The sequence below is a fragment of the Sturnus vulgaris genome, chromosome 19 (genome assembly GCF_052056855.1).
Source record: "Sturnus vulgaris isolate bStuVul1 chromosome 19, bStuVul1.hap1, whole genome shotgun sequence".
Classification (NCBI taxonomy): Eukaryota; Metazoa; Chordata; class Aves; order Passeriformes; family Sturnidae; genus Sturnus; species Sturnus vulgaris.
The window spans coordinates 13,297,208-13,309,634 of record NC_142261.1 but is presented as its reverse complement, the minus strand read 5'-3'; the positions used below and the strand labels follow the sequence as shown (position 1 = coordinate 13,309,634).

Below are 12,427 nucleotides of genomic sequence, written 5' to 3'. Positions count from 1 at the left end.
CAGGAGGTTCTGGGCTATGCTGAACTCTGGGATGCCATGTGGGAGTTTTTCCATGTTATTTCAGGGGATGTGGCTCCAGTGTGACACCAAACATCAGCAGCACCCGAGCCCTGCCCCGTGGGTTCCCAGCAGTGCCCGGCGGTGGGAGCTGAGCCGGCCCCCGGTCCCTCCAAGGTCCTGATTCTCTCCCGCATCCCCAGCTTCTGCAGGGCCCCTCGGAGTCCCCGTGATGATGAAGGCAGCCCCACAGGGAGCTGTTGGCACACTGGAAATTATTTTCCCAGGCAGATAAGCCTCGCCAGACTCTCTGTATCCCTCACTCTCCTCACTCGGCAGTGCCTCGCCAGTCTGGAAGTGCACGCTCAACTCTTTTCCTGGGATCCTGCTGAACTCCTTGGGGTTTTCCTTGGCTACGGCTCCTGCCTGGAAAGCCTCAGGTTTAACTCTGCCTCAGATGACCTCGCTCAAGTGCCACTTAAATTGCCGGCAGTGATTTGGAGCTCCCGTCGCTGGTTATTTCCAGGTCTTTGTTCCCGGGTATCGCCTCCTGCTGCAGCCGTTCAAGAGGTAACAATTAGGAAAGAAAAAGTAATAATACACTCAATTTGCTCCAGGTTTAAGAGCCCGGGGTGATGGGCTGGGCTGGGCTGAGGTGCCCCCTCCTCCCTCCCGGGCAGGGTCTGTTGCGGGGTCGGGGCTCTCGGGGAAAGGAGATGCAGCGAGTCCTGCACTTTCACAGCGCTCCTGCTGCCAGCACTCTTCGTTTTGGTGCAGCAGATGATGCACAGCCAGGGCGGTGTGGGAATGGTGAGAAAGGAGCGGGATCCCGGAGGATGCAGGTGTAGGAGAGGAATGAACCGAGCAGGACCCAGTCACGGCTCAGCATCTGCAAGTCCAGGGAAGGGAGCTGGGGAAGGGGCTGGAGCCCCAGGAGAGGCTGAGGGAGCTGGGAAAGGGGCTCAGCCTGGAGAAAAGGAGGCTCAGGGGGGACCTTGTAGCTCTGCACAACTCCCTGACAGGAGGGGACAGCCGGGGGGGTCGGGCTCTGCTCCCAGGGAACAGGGACAGGAGGAGAGGGAACGGCCTCAGGCTGGGCCAGGGGAGGCTCAGGGTGGATTTTGTGAAAATTCCTCCATGGAAAGGGTGGTCAGGCACTGGCACAGCTGCCCAGGGCAATGCTGGAGTCTCTTCCCTGGGTACCCCTGTGCTGGCACAGCAGAGATTGGCCAGTGAAGGAGAGCAGCACAGCTCTGCTTGGGGTTTTGTGGCTGCTGTGGTGGCCACAGACCTGTGGGCTGTGACCCCAGGGGCAGAGGGGTGTAGGGTGTTCAGTGTCCAAGAGGATCTATGGGCTCTTTGGGAAGGCTGCTCTGCATTCCTCCCCCAGGGGCTCTGATGTGCTGACCGTGCCTGGTGGGCAGCAGGGCGGTGACAGAGAATTGTCATCCCATCCCCAGCAAAACAGGAGAGCTCTCTATGGACTGCTGCACTTCTGAGAGTGGGCAGAGCCTTCAGCACTTGTTTTGGGGAAAACCAACACATTTCTTAAATCAGAAACAGCTCCCTGAAACAGCTCCCTGTGCCTGGCAGGGCAGTGGGGGCAGGACACCCCCAGGCACTTGTCCATCAGTGTGGCAGTGACAGGGCTGCACAGTGCTGCAGGATCTGCCTTGGCTCCCAGCCACTGGTGGACAGGGGCCCCTTCTCCTCCCTAAAGCTTAGCCCAGCCAATTGAGCCAGACCAAAACCTTTGTCAGGAGAATAAATGGCAGTTTATAGCTTGGCTATTTCCAGACCAGTCCGGCAGGGATGGTTTGGTGTGAGGGTGAGCCCAAAATGGTAACATTGCATGGAATTGTAGGAAATACTGAGCTGGAAGGCACCCACAAGTGAGTCCAACTCCGACATCCACAAGGACTGAGAACATTCCCAGGAGCAGTGTAAGAGCTCTCCCAAACCAGCCTCATCACTGTAGACAGCAGCTTCCGAGTGGGAAGAGGTGCCAGCCCATCCCGTGTGTCCTTCCCCAGGAGCAGTTCAGCTGAGGGAACTCCTGGGTGGCACCTGCCAGGTGCCCCCAGCTGCCTGGGACACAGACAACACTCCATACGATGGGAACACCCAGCTCCCAGCCTGGCCTCTCCCTGCCTGCCAGCAGCATTCCCATTGCTTTGGCTTTGGCTCTTCCTCATAAGCTTTCTCCAAGAGCAAGGAATTTGGGAAGAGGCATTGGAATTACCCTGTGCTGAAGTTCCCTCCAGGAAAAAGAGCCTTTTCACTTGTCTTCTCCAGTGCTGGGAACTCTGGGCTTACATGGAGCAAACAAAGCTCATCCTCAGTCATAGGTGCCATCTCCAGGGAAGCTTTTAAACCTCCAGGAACCCTTTATACCCAATACATTGCTACTTTTATCTGACGTTTTTCTGATCTGCTGCTAGCAAGGAATCTTACACGTATCATTTCCTAGCTCTGGTTGCTCTAATATGCTCAAAAAGGAAAGCAAAAGGCATTGAAGCAGTTCTGATACTTGACAAACCGATCTGATTCTTTATTTACATGAGGCTGAAACTTTTGGCTGACATTTTTCACGATAAAATATGATAGAAAATATTCATCTGGATGCCATGCTCCATTTTTAAACAGGAGATTCTAAAGAAAATCCTTAATTTCAGCTCAGAAGTTTGCTGTAATCACACACCCTGACTGCAGAAATGGGAACAGAGGCTGCAAAGGAGAACAGAGCTTTTTTATAACCTTTCTTGTTTCTGCTAGGGCAGAAAACTTGCAACAATCTTCCTTAGACTCATTCTCCTTCACGGCTTGAGCGATGGTCCCCCCTGAGCTCGGAGTTTGTGCCGTTATGAAAACAGCTCACAATGATTAATTTTTGTTTTATTTCTCAGTGCTCCTTGGTTGAGGTTTCATTCATGAGCTGATGCTCAGTCCTGCAAATGGATTCATTATTCATATGGATGCTGGAGGTGCAGGGAAATAATTTTTACTCTCCAGTGTTACCAAAGGCTGTTTGTTGTGATGGCTGACTGCTAATTAACCATTCCCTGAATGTGCTGGGCCAGGTAGAACAACTTGTTCACCTTTATTGGGGTACTGAGACGTTTTACCAGAGAGCAACAATTAAACCATGAATGAAAACCATCATGATTCCCTTCAGCATCCAAAAATAGTGACCTGCATGCTGAGAAAGTACTGGGAAAACATCAAAAACCACAGAGAAACCAGCAGAAAATAATCAAGTTATCCAGTGAACGTGTGTTAATGGGCACTGGAGGGTTTCCATGTTTTTTTCAGAGAAAGGAAAGGTTGGAAATCTACTTTTGATATTCTGAGAAAACTACACGGATTCAGCAGCTGGGGCTTGATGAAAAAACATGAGGTATCAGCTGACTTGAGAGGGAAGTTGTGAGAGTTACAGACAGCAGGCATACCCAGGCAGGCAGGCAGCAAACACGCCAGCTGTGAAATCCCTGACACTTCCAAAAGCTGCCTCCTTTCCACAGATACTGATGGCATGGAGAAAAGAGCTCTCCAGGCTCAGGGTGGGTTTCAGTGGCACTGGGTGGCTTCGCAGGAGGCACTCCTGCCTGACAAAATGAGCTGAGAGCTGCCCGTGTTCTGCACAAAGCAGGCTTCATTTGGATAGAAATGAGCTCCGTGCCACAGATAATAGCTTATTATTGCACTCCCTGGATCTCCATTCATCCCCAGCCCATGTGACTCCAGCTACAGCCAAGTCAGTTTGAATTAATTTTTCAAGTGTGGCTTCGTGAGACAATGCATCAGATGTTTTAATAAAACTCAGACAGGCTGCTGCTATCACAGGCCTTTCATGCACTAATTAGGGGCTTCTATTATTAAAAAAACACAGCAATCAATCCTTCCAGTAGTGTCTTTTTGCGATTCTGATAGTCACAGTTCCATCTTCCTGCACGTTTATAGATTCCTGCCTTTAATATTTAGCATGTAGTACACTGGTTTGCCCAGGATTAGGGATGTATCACAGCTGGCCCCGTGCCAGCCCCACTGGCTGAGCTCTGTTTGAGAGGCTCTCGCCTCTGCTCTGCTTCCCCCACTCCTGCCTTGCCTCTGCTCTCTAACGGAGCAGAAGGAAATGCCAGTGGGTTTGTTAATTCCTGAAATACACTCTGTGCCCTTCTGGCACTGTCAGCTGCCTCCCGTGATTTGCTGGAGCTCTACTTTTGCCTTAGATGCTGTTCATGAATTTATTTTTTTTCTTATTCTTATTCTTATTCTTATTCTTATTCTTATTCTTATTCTTATTCTTATTCTTATTCTTATTCTTATTCTTATTCTTATTCTTATTCTTATTCTCATTCTCCTTCTTAGTATTTTCCCAACATTACAGCCCAGTTTCCATGAGGGTTAAAGGATCCCTGCCATTTCCAGTCACTGGAGTGGCTCCACAATCCACCTGAGCTGTCCAAATTTCCTGGACATGAGGCTCCCAGTGATCCATGTCACTGTTTGATCAGGCTTGGGCAAACGAAGGAGGCTTCATTTTGCCTTGTCCTGTGGACAAACCATGATCCCAAAGGTGTGGAGATGGCAGAGCTCACTGCCAGGCACTGCTGAGCAGCCAGAGTGGGGTTCAGGCTCAGGACACTGCTGGACTGCCCTGAAGCTGCCCTGCTGGGATGGGGCTGGATGCAGAGCTCTGCCAGGGTACACCAAACCCCAAACAGCAGGCCTGGCACTGCTCCCATTGTGCTGGGAAAGATTCCTCACCTGGGCAGGGCAGGATGGAGCTCTGGGATACTCGGGGAGGGAAGAGTCTGGGCTGGACAAGGAGACAGAGGCAGAAATGGATGCTCTGAATCTGGTTGGGTGCATTTCTCTAATCTGTGATGGGTTTAATCCTCACCTGGCCCAGGACACAGACCTGACCTGGGAAAGCAGCAGCAGTGCTGTGAGGGAGCCCAGCCTGGGCTAGACAGCAGACAAATCCTGGGTGACATTCGTGCTTTGTCCCTACCCCTGGACATGCTGAGGGCAGGTAGGGCTGTAACACAGAGGAACTGAAGCCCACAGAACTTCCCAGACCCACCATGCTCTCCAGAGCTGTGGGAGCACAAGGCTGCTTCAGACACTCACACTGGGTCCATCTCACTCTCACCTGGGGTGTGTCCAGCAGCTTTCCATGTCCTTGTCCAAGGGGCTGGAATGCTCCCTGGGCACTGCCACAGTCCTGGCCCGATCCCAGCACCCTCCAAGCTCTCAGGCACATTGGTCTGACTGTGGATCACAGCAACTTCCTGTGAGCAGTGACCCGTGGAACCATGGAATCAAAAAATCGGGGAATCCCAGGCTGGTTTGGGTGGGAAGGGACCTTAAAGCTCATCCAGTGCCACCCCCTGCCATGGCCAGGGACACCTTCCACCATCCCTGGCTGTTCCAAGCCCCAGTGTCCAACCTGGCCTTGGACACTGCCAGGGATCCAGGGGCAGCCACAGCTGCTCTGGGCACCCTGTGCCAGGGCCTGCCCACCCTCCCAGGGAACAATTCCTTCCCAATATCCCATCCAGCCCTGCCCTCTGGCAGTGGGAAGCTATTCCCTGTGTCCTGTCCCTCCATCCCTTGTCCCCAGTCCCTCTCCAGCTGTCTTGGAGCTGCACTTCAAGAAGACGAACGTGACAGAACCAGGACAACTGCTGTGACATGGTGACAAGAGGGGACACCTGTGCAGCTGAGAGACCTCCCGTGGCAGATGCTGTAAGAGCACAGCCACAGCTGTTTCCACCACACAGAACTCGTTATTTTGGTAAGTTTCAGTGTGAGCAAATGAATGACTCAGCATTATTCCAGTGAGCAGCAGAACAGCTCCGTCTCTAATAGAAACAACTCAAATCAATTAACAAATACAACCCTGAGTAGCTCACTTGCAGGTATTTAATATGAATTGCTCCATGGAACTGACAAATCTTTAGAGAAGAGGCAATTAGCTCCACTGCAGCTCAGTAATTACTGACTGTAACACTCTCCACGATATTTCAGTGGAAGCTGGAGAACAGAACTGCCAGAAATGGCAACAGCAAGGGCAGCAGGACCTGCAAAAGCAGCTCAGCCCTGAGAAAAAAAACATCCAGCACTAAATGTGTGCCCCGGTGCCCAGGACCTGCATTCTCTCCTTGGATGCATTTTGACCTGCAGGTATCAGGAACAGATCCCCTGCCTGCTACAGGATTTTGCCAGCAAATGCAGGTTTTTAAATTTGCTAGACCAGATTTTCCTACCATTTTTTTCTCCCATTAGGAAAATAAAATTAACTACTCAGAGCTGGTGGTGGCATCTTCCACCCAGATGAGAGATTTCCTTGGGTCCATGTGAGGAGGCTTGTCCTGGCAGCTCGGTGGCCAGGATTTGGGTGTGAGCAGAGGTGCCAGAGTGGAGCTTTGATCCCAATCCTGTGCCTGACCATCCTGGGATTCTCTGAGAGTGAAGAAAGTGCTTGAAGCTCAGCCCCTTGGTCATGGAGGAGCTGTCTGAGCTGGCCAATGGAAATGCAGGAGAGCTTCCAGTGCTGCAAAACTGCACAGGATTTTGCATTTTCAGCCCATCTGGACCAGACAGGCAGAACTGGTGCTACTGTGGGAAAGATGCTGCATCCAGCTGCAGCCCAAGCACATCATCCCCCTGGATGGAAGATTTCCACTACTTTTCCTTGGAAACATCCTTTATCCTCAGGCAGCTGTTCTGCTGCTGGCTCTGGTCTGGAGCCACAGGCTGCCCACGGATGATGTTTGTAGTTCTCCCTCAAAGAGAATCTTTACCCAGTCCTTATTCCCACACAGTGGGAAAGGGCCCAGTTGAAGCAGTGGTTGTGTTCCAATGTTTTGTTTGTGGTTGCCCATCTTCTGTCCAATTTTTTGAAGTGGCCCTATCAATTTTGCCTTGCTGCTGTCTCTTCAGGTGCACCCTGGGAAATGGAGTCTTCTCCTCCCAGCCTCAGTGAGTGCATTCAGCTCTGCATTTGCAGGGGACCTACAACACTGCAGGAGAACAAGTCCTGGAAAAACAGCTTGGCCTAGCCAAGGCTGTTGCAAGATGCATCCAGCATGGTCCATGAGATCCTTTTCCCTGGAATCAGTGTCACCTGGAGGACTTGTCTTCTGAGAGCAGTGTCTTTGGCAGATCTGTGAACCAGCCTGAAGCTGAGCAGGCTGCCAGGATGAGCTTGGTAAGGATCATTTTCCCGAGGGCAAATGGGTCCTGCTGCTGCTGCAAACACCCCTGGGGAGTGTCCCCTGTGCCAGGAGGGCCCTGCCTTCCTCCAGACTCCTTGGACAGCATTCCCAACACTGCTGGGGGTGAGGACGGCTGCATGGAGGGTAAAGCAGCAGGGCCCTGTTTGCACCACATCCTGCACAGGCCAGAGCCATTCCCAGGGCTGAGGAGAGCTCTGCTCAGGCTTCACCTTGCTGTTCCAGCCCTGGCTCATTGGTATGCTGAGAGCTGGGCACAGAAATGAGTGGCTTAAATGCAGCACCATGCAAGGAATACATTAGAAAGCCTCACCATGGAACAATGTCCCCATAACTGGGCAGCACAGACCTCACCCCTGCCTGCTGCACTGACTGCTGAAAACCTGCCTGAACTGGGGACAGTCTGCTCAATAGAATCTCTGAATTGCAAAGGGTGAGACACCTCTGTGATGGGCACAGGGGGCACCAGATGTACCCTGGGTACCCCTGGGGCACCAGGATTATGTCCAGTGTTGGTACCAGCACTCTGGCAAGGCACAGCCTGCAGTGTGAGAGCTCTCCACACTGCACACACACAACAGGCTCTGGCTGGGTGCTGTGTGACCTGGGCAGTCTGCATAATTCCCTCCCCACAGGGAGCACTGGGCTGTCAGAGCTGTGCCTGTGCTTCGGACACATCTCCAGTGCTGTCCCTTCTCCAGAGTGGAAAGGGTTCTTCCTGGCCTTTGGCCCGGGGAACAGAAGAGTGGCTGCCAGGATCCAGGTCCAGGCTCTATTTAGCCAGGTGGGGGTGGCTGAATTCCATGGAGGAGACCCCTGCAGCCCCAGGGATGGAAGCAGCCAGTGCTGAGGAGGGGATTGCTGCCTGCACAGGGGCTGGGTGTCCTGGGGGAAGGTGCCGGGGAGGCAGAGGAGGGAGCTGGGGGTGCTGCTGGGTGTGGCTGGCAGGGTTTGTGCATGCAGGACGTGGAGGGACCTGGCAGGTACAGGGAGCTGGCTTGTGGTGGCATGGAGTCTCAGGTCCTGGGGACAGTGACAGTTTCATCATGGAACAGTGGCAGGGATGCTCAGATGTGTGCAGCAAAGCTCCTGCAGGAGGAAACCAGAGAGGTGCAGGGGCAGAGCTGTGTGTGAGGGACAGTCTCAGGAGCAGAGGCAGGGCAGGAGCCATGGGGTGAGGTTGGAGGGCAGGGAGGGAAGGACCCCCTTGCTGTGGCTGTGGACAAGAGAGGCAGGGCCTGCAGGGACAAGGCAATGTGTATGCTGTGCCTCAGCCAGGGCACACGAGGGGCACAGGACCAGGTTTTCACATCTGGTTTGCTCTGCTTGTATTTATTCAGAAAGCAGGTAGTCATTTTTTCCTTTTGCCTTTCCCCCAATTGCACTCTTAGCAGCTTCTCCCAGCTCATCCACCTGTGACATCTTTACACACCAAAGGTGCTCCTCAGAGGAACTGGGAAGAGCTGCAGGAGTCTGGAACTGCAGGTTCTGTGGGTGCCAGGGGTGTGGATCCAGCTGGCTATGCCTACCACAGGGAGCTGGGCCGTGGGGCCATGGTCTGGGGGTGACTCCTGTAGGGAGGGTGATCCATCTGAAATGCGTCCGTTGTCCCTGGAGGCGTCCTAGGAAGAAGATGCAAAGTTGAGTTGATTGAGGTTATTCAGAAAAAATGTGCCAGTCTGCCCCCCCACAGCAGCTGGGCCTGTCCAAATCTGCTCACCTGTCCCAAACTCTGCTTGTGCAGCTGAGGAGGGTCCTCAGGGAGGCCATTGCCCCGAGCACACAGGTGACAGATGGCATTGTGGGCCTGGCCCACCACTGCCTCTTCCCATTCCTTACCAGCCAAGTGTCTTCTCCTAGCTGAGGAGAAGCTGAGGGCACTGGGTTTGTTCAGCTGGAGTGAAGTAAACTGAGCTCAGAGCTCACCAGGGGCTGCAGCTCCTCCCAAGGGCAGCTCTGATCTCTGCTCCTGGGACAGGGACAGCACCCAGGGCAGGGCTGGAGCTGGGCCAGGGCAGGCTCAGGCTGGAGCTCAGGGCAAGGTTCTTCCCCCAGAGGGTGCTGGGCACTGCCCAGGCTCCCCAGGGAATGGGCACGGCCCCGAGGCTGCCAGAGCTCCAGGAGTGTTTGGACAGCGCTGCCAGGGATGGACAGGCTGGGATTGTTGGGGGGTCTGTGCAGGGACAGGGGCTGGATCCATGATCCCTGTGGGTCCCTTCCAGCTGTGGGCGTTTCACAACTCTGGGTGTCACCCAGAGCTGTCCTGACCATTTTTGTGTTTCCAGCTCCGGGGAAGGGGATTTGTGTCATTGACTGTCGTGAGAAGCCACTACCGACTTCAGCCTGGGGCTCCCCTCTCACTGTAGCCAGACACAATAACGAGCTGCTTGAGGCCACCCCGGGCAGGTGACACCTCCCTGCTCCGATGTCACCTCCGTGCTCCGATGTCACCTCCCTGTCCTGCGGGAGCACCGTAATGAATTCCTGACGCGCAGAGAGAGTGACACCAAAACAGCCCCGAGAGGGACACAGGGAGCTTTGGGGCTGGGGACGCTCCTTTGGGCCGGGTCAGAACTCCTGGCAGGGATCCCCTGGCTGTCCCTGCAGCCCCTGCTGGAGAGGGGAGCGATGTAATTCCACAGGCAGCGCTGGGCCGAGGCAGGGCAGGGCAGGGCAAGGCAGGGCAGGATTGGACAGGGCAGGGCAGGGCAGGGCAGGGCAGGGCAGGGCAGGATAGGACAGGGCAGGGCAGGGCAGGACAGGGCAGGGCAGGGCAAGGCAGGATAGGGCAGGGCAGGGCAGGGCAGGACAAGGCAGGATAGGGCAGGGCAGGGCAGGGAGGGAGGGCTGGACAGGACAGGACAGAGCAGGGCAGGGCAGGGCAGGGCAGGGCAGGGCAAGGCAGGACAGGGCAGGGCAGGGCAGGGCAGGGCTGGGCAGGGCAGGGCAGGGCAGGGCAGGGCAGGGCAGGGCAGGGCAGGGCAGGGCAGGACAGAGCAGGGCAGGGCAAGGCAGGACAGGCGGCAGGGCAGGGCAGGGCAGGGCAGGGCAGGGCAGGGCAGGGCAGGGCAATGTAGGACAGGGCAGGGCAGGGCAGGGCAAGGCAGTGCAATGCAGGGCAGGGCGGGGCAATGCAGGGCAGGGCAGGGCAATGCAGGGCAGGGCAGGGCAGGGCAGGGCAGGGCAATGCAGGGCAGGGCAGGGCAATGCAGGGCAGGGCAGGGCAGGGCAGGGCAGGGCAGGGCAGGGCAGGGCAGGGCAGGGCAGGGCAATGCAGGACAGGGCAGGGCAGGGCAGGGCAGGGCAGGGCAGGGCAATGCAGGGCAGGGCAGGGCAGGGCAGGGCAGGGCAGCAGGAGCCGGCAGTACCTGGGCTCTCATAGCGAGGTGCCGGCCCCAGCGCTGCTCCCGCCCGCACACGGTCAGCGCTCCGCGCTTGCTGGAACACACCAGAAGATGTAGCTCTCTGGCACCTTTTGTGACTCCACAAGTCTCTGAAGCCTCCCTCCCACTGCTGCAGCGCTCCCTGATCAGAGCCAGGCAGTTCGGGCTGCAGAGACAAAAATAGGCTGGGATCGTGAACCTGGCAAAAGTTTCCAGGCGAGTTTTACTCCAGTTTGAGAGGAGATCTGGGGCTGAGCACTGAGCGGTTTCTTTTCCTGTCAGAGGGGATTTAAACTGATCACATCAAGCCCTCCCATTAGCCACCGATGTGATTAATGTCTCCTGTATCGCTGCAAAGTGATTCCACGCTGTAGATCTTTCTGAATGCCCCCTGAATGTATTATTTCCTTGTCCCAGTTGCTATTGGTGACGGCCTTGGTAAAATCCCTAGCAACATATAGAATGCAACATACATGGAAATTAGTTGACTACTTATCAGTATTATAGTCATAAAAGGAACTATTTATTAAATATATGGCTTAAGTGACACCTTAACAGCCAGAGGTACTAAATGACATGGGTAACATTCATTTGTATGTTGGTACATTGGTATGGTAGTGCTCCAGCTACACTGAACTTTATTACCAACATCAAATTAAGATATATTGTGGGTAACATCATTAGGGCTGCTTGGACTGAACAGAATTCAAATAATGTCTTTAAGATGTAGATTTTTTCCAGAGCTTCAAAACGCTCCTCAGCTAATCCCCTGTGGCCCCGAAGTGCCAGCCATGAGCAGGAGCCTCCACTCAGAGGAGTGCCCTGATTTACTGATGTCCTTCTGCTGAGATGAGCTACGGGTCCTGAGCACGACCTGGAAGATGCTGCCACACTGAATAAAAATTCCTGGGGTGCAAGATCAGTGTTTTTGTGGAGATGAATGGAGATCTCACTGCTTAACTCATCACAGGAAAGGCGCCAAGATCACAGGGAGAGCATTTCTGGTTTGGCAGCTCTTTAATGCCACAGACAGAGAGAGAGAATATTGGGACTGGAATTAGGGAAGACACTTGTAGCAGGCAGTGGAGAGAACTGCTGGAAGCCAGGAAGGTTTTTCAGCACTCAGGCAGCAATCAGGTGTTTTTTCTACAGGAACCACTGTAACTGAGACAGGAGTTATGGAGTGTGAGGCAGGAGTCACAGGATGAGATTTTTCAGCTGAACTTACGGGCTTAATTTTAAAATTTTAGATTGCTCGTAACAATCACCAGCTCATGACAGATGCGCTGCCATGTGAGACGTGTCTGGACCTTGATCTTCTCTGTCCCCACGGACAGAGAAATCAGCGTCTTCTTACAGGGTCTGGCATGGGAAAGAATGGGAATGTCTTCATGTAAACCTGGCATCCTGGCACCCCCAAAGCTGCTCCAAAATCTTCATCTCTGCACACTTCCAGGGCTGGGGACTCCACCACTGCCCTGCAACCTGTGCCAGTGCCTGAGCACCCTTTCTGTGAAGAAAATTTCCCTCATAGCCAGCCTGAACCTCCCCTGGCACAACTTGAGGCACTTGTGTCACTTGTTACCAGGGAGGAGACAGTGACACCAAACCAAACCCCTGAAGGGTGGAGAGCAGGGAGGTTGTAGAGAGCAATAAAGGATGGAGTTCTGGGATTCTGCTGGCACTGTGCAGTGGCACAGAAATGGGACAAGGGCAGCAAACACAGCGTCTCTGCTTGCTGGGATGTGTCTGCATCCCAAACCTTAGAAACCCTGGTAAAGCTGAATTAAGATCTTCTTCCAATTG

The 12,427-nt window shown here is 54.1% G+C and overlaps 1 long non-coding RNA gene across 1 annotated transcript in view; it reads left to right on the top strand.

Moving 5' to 3' along the window:
* The first annotated feature begins 320 nt into the window (after positions 1 to 320).
* The window catches only part of LOC148221669 (uncharacterized), a 19,755-nt gene continuing 7,648 nt past the window's right edge, over positions 321 to 12,427 (top strand). Inside the window, exon 1 of the long non-coding RNA XR_015807717.1 lies at positions 321 to 567. This is a non-coding gene — a long non-coding RNA (uncharacterized LOC148221669). The remainder of the gene's footprint in view (positions 568 to 12,427) is intronic.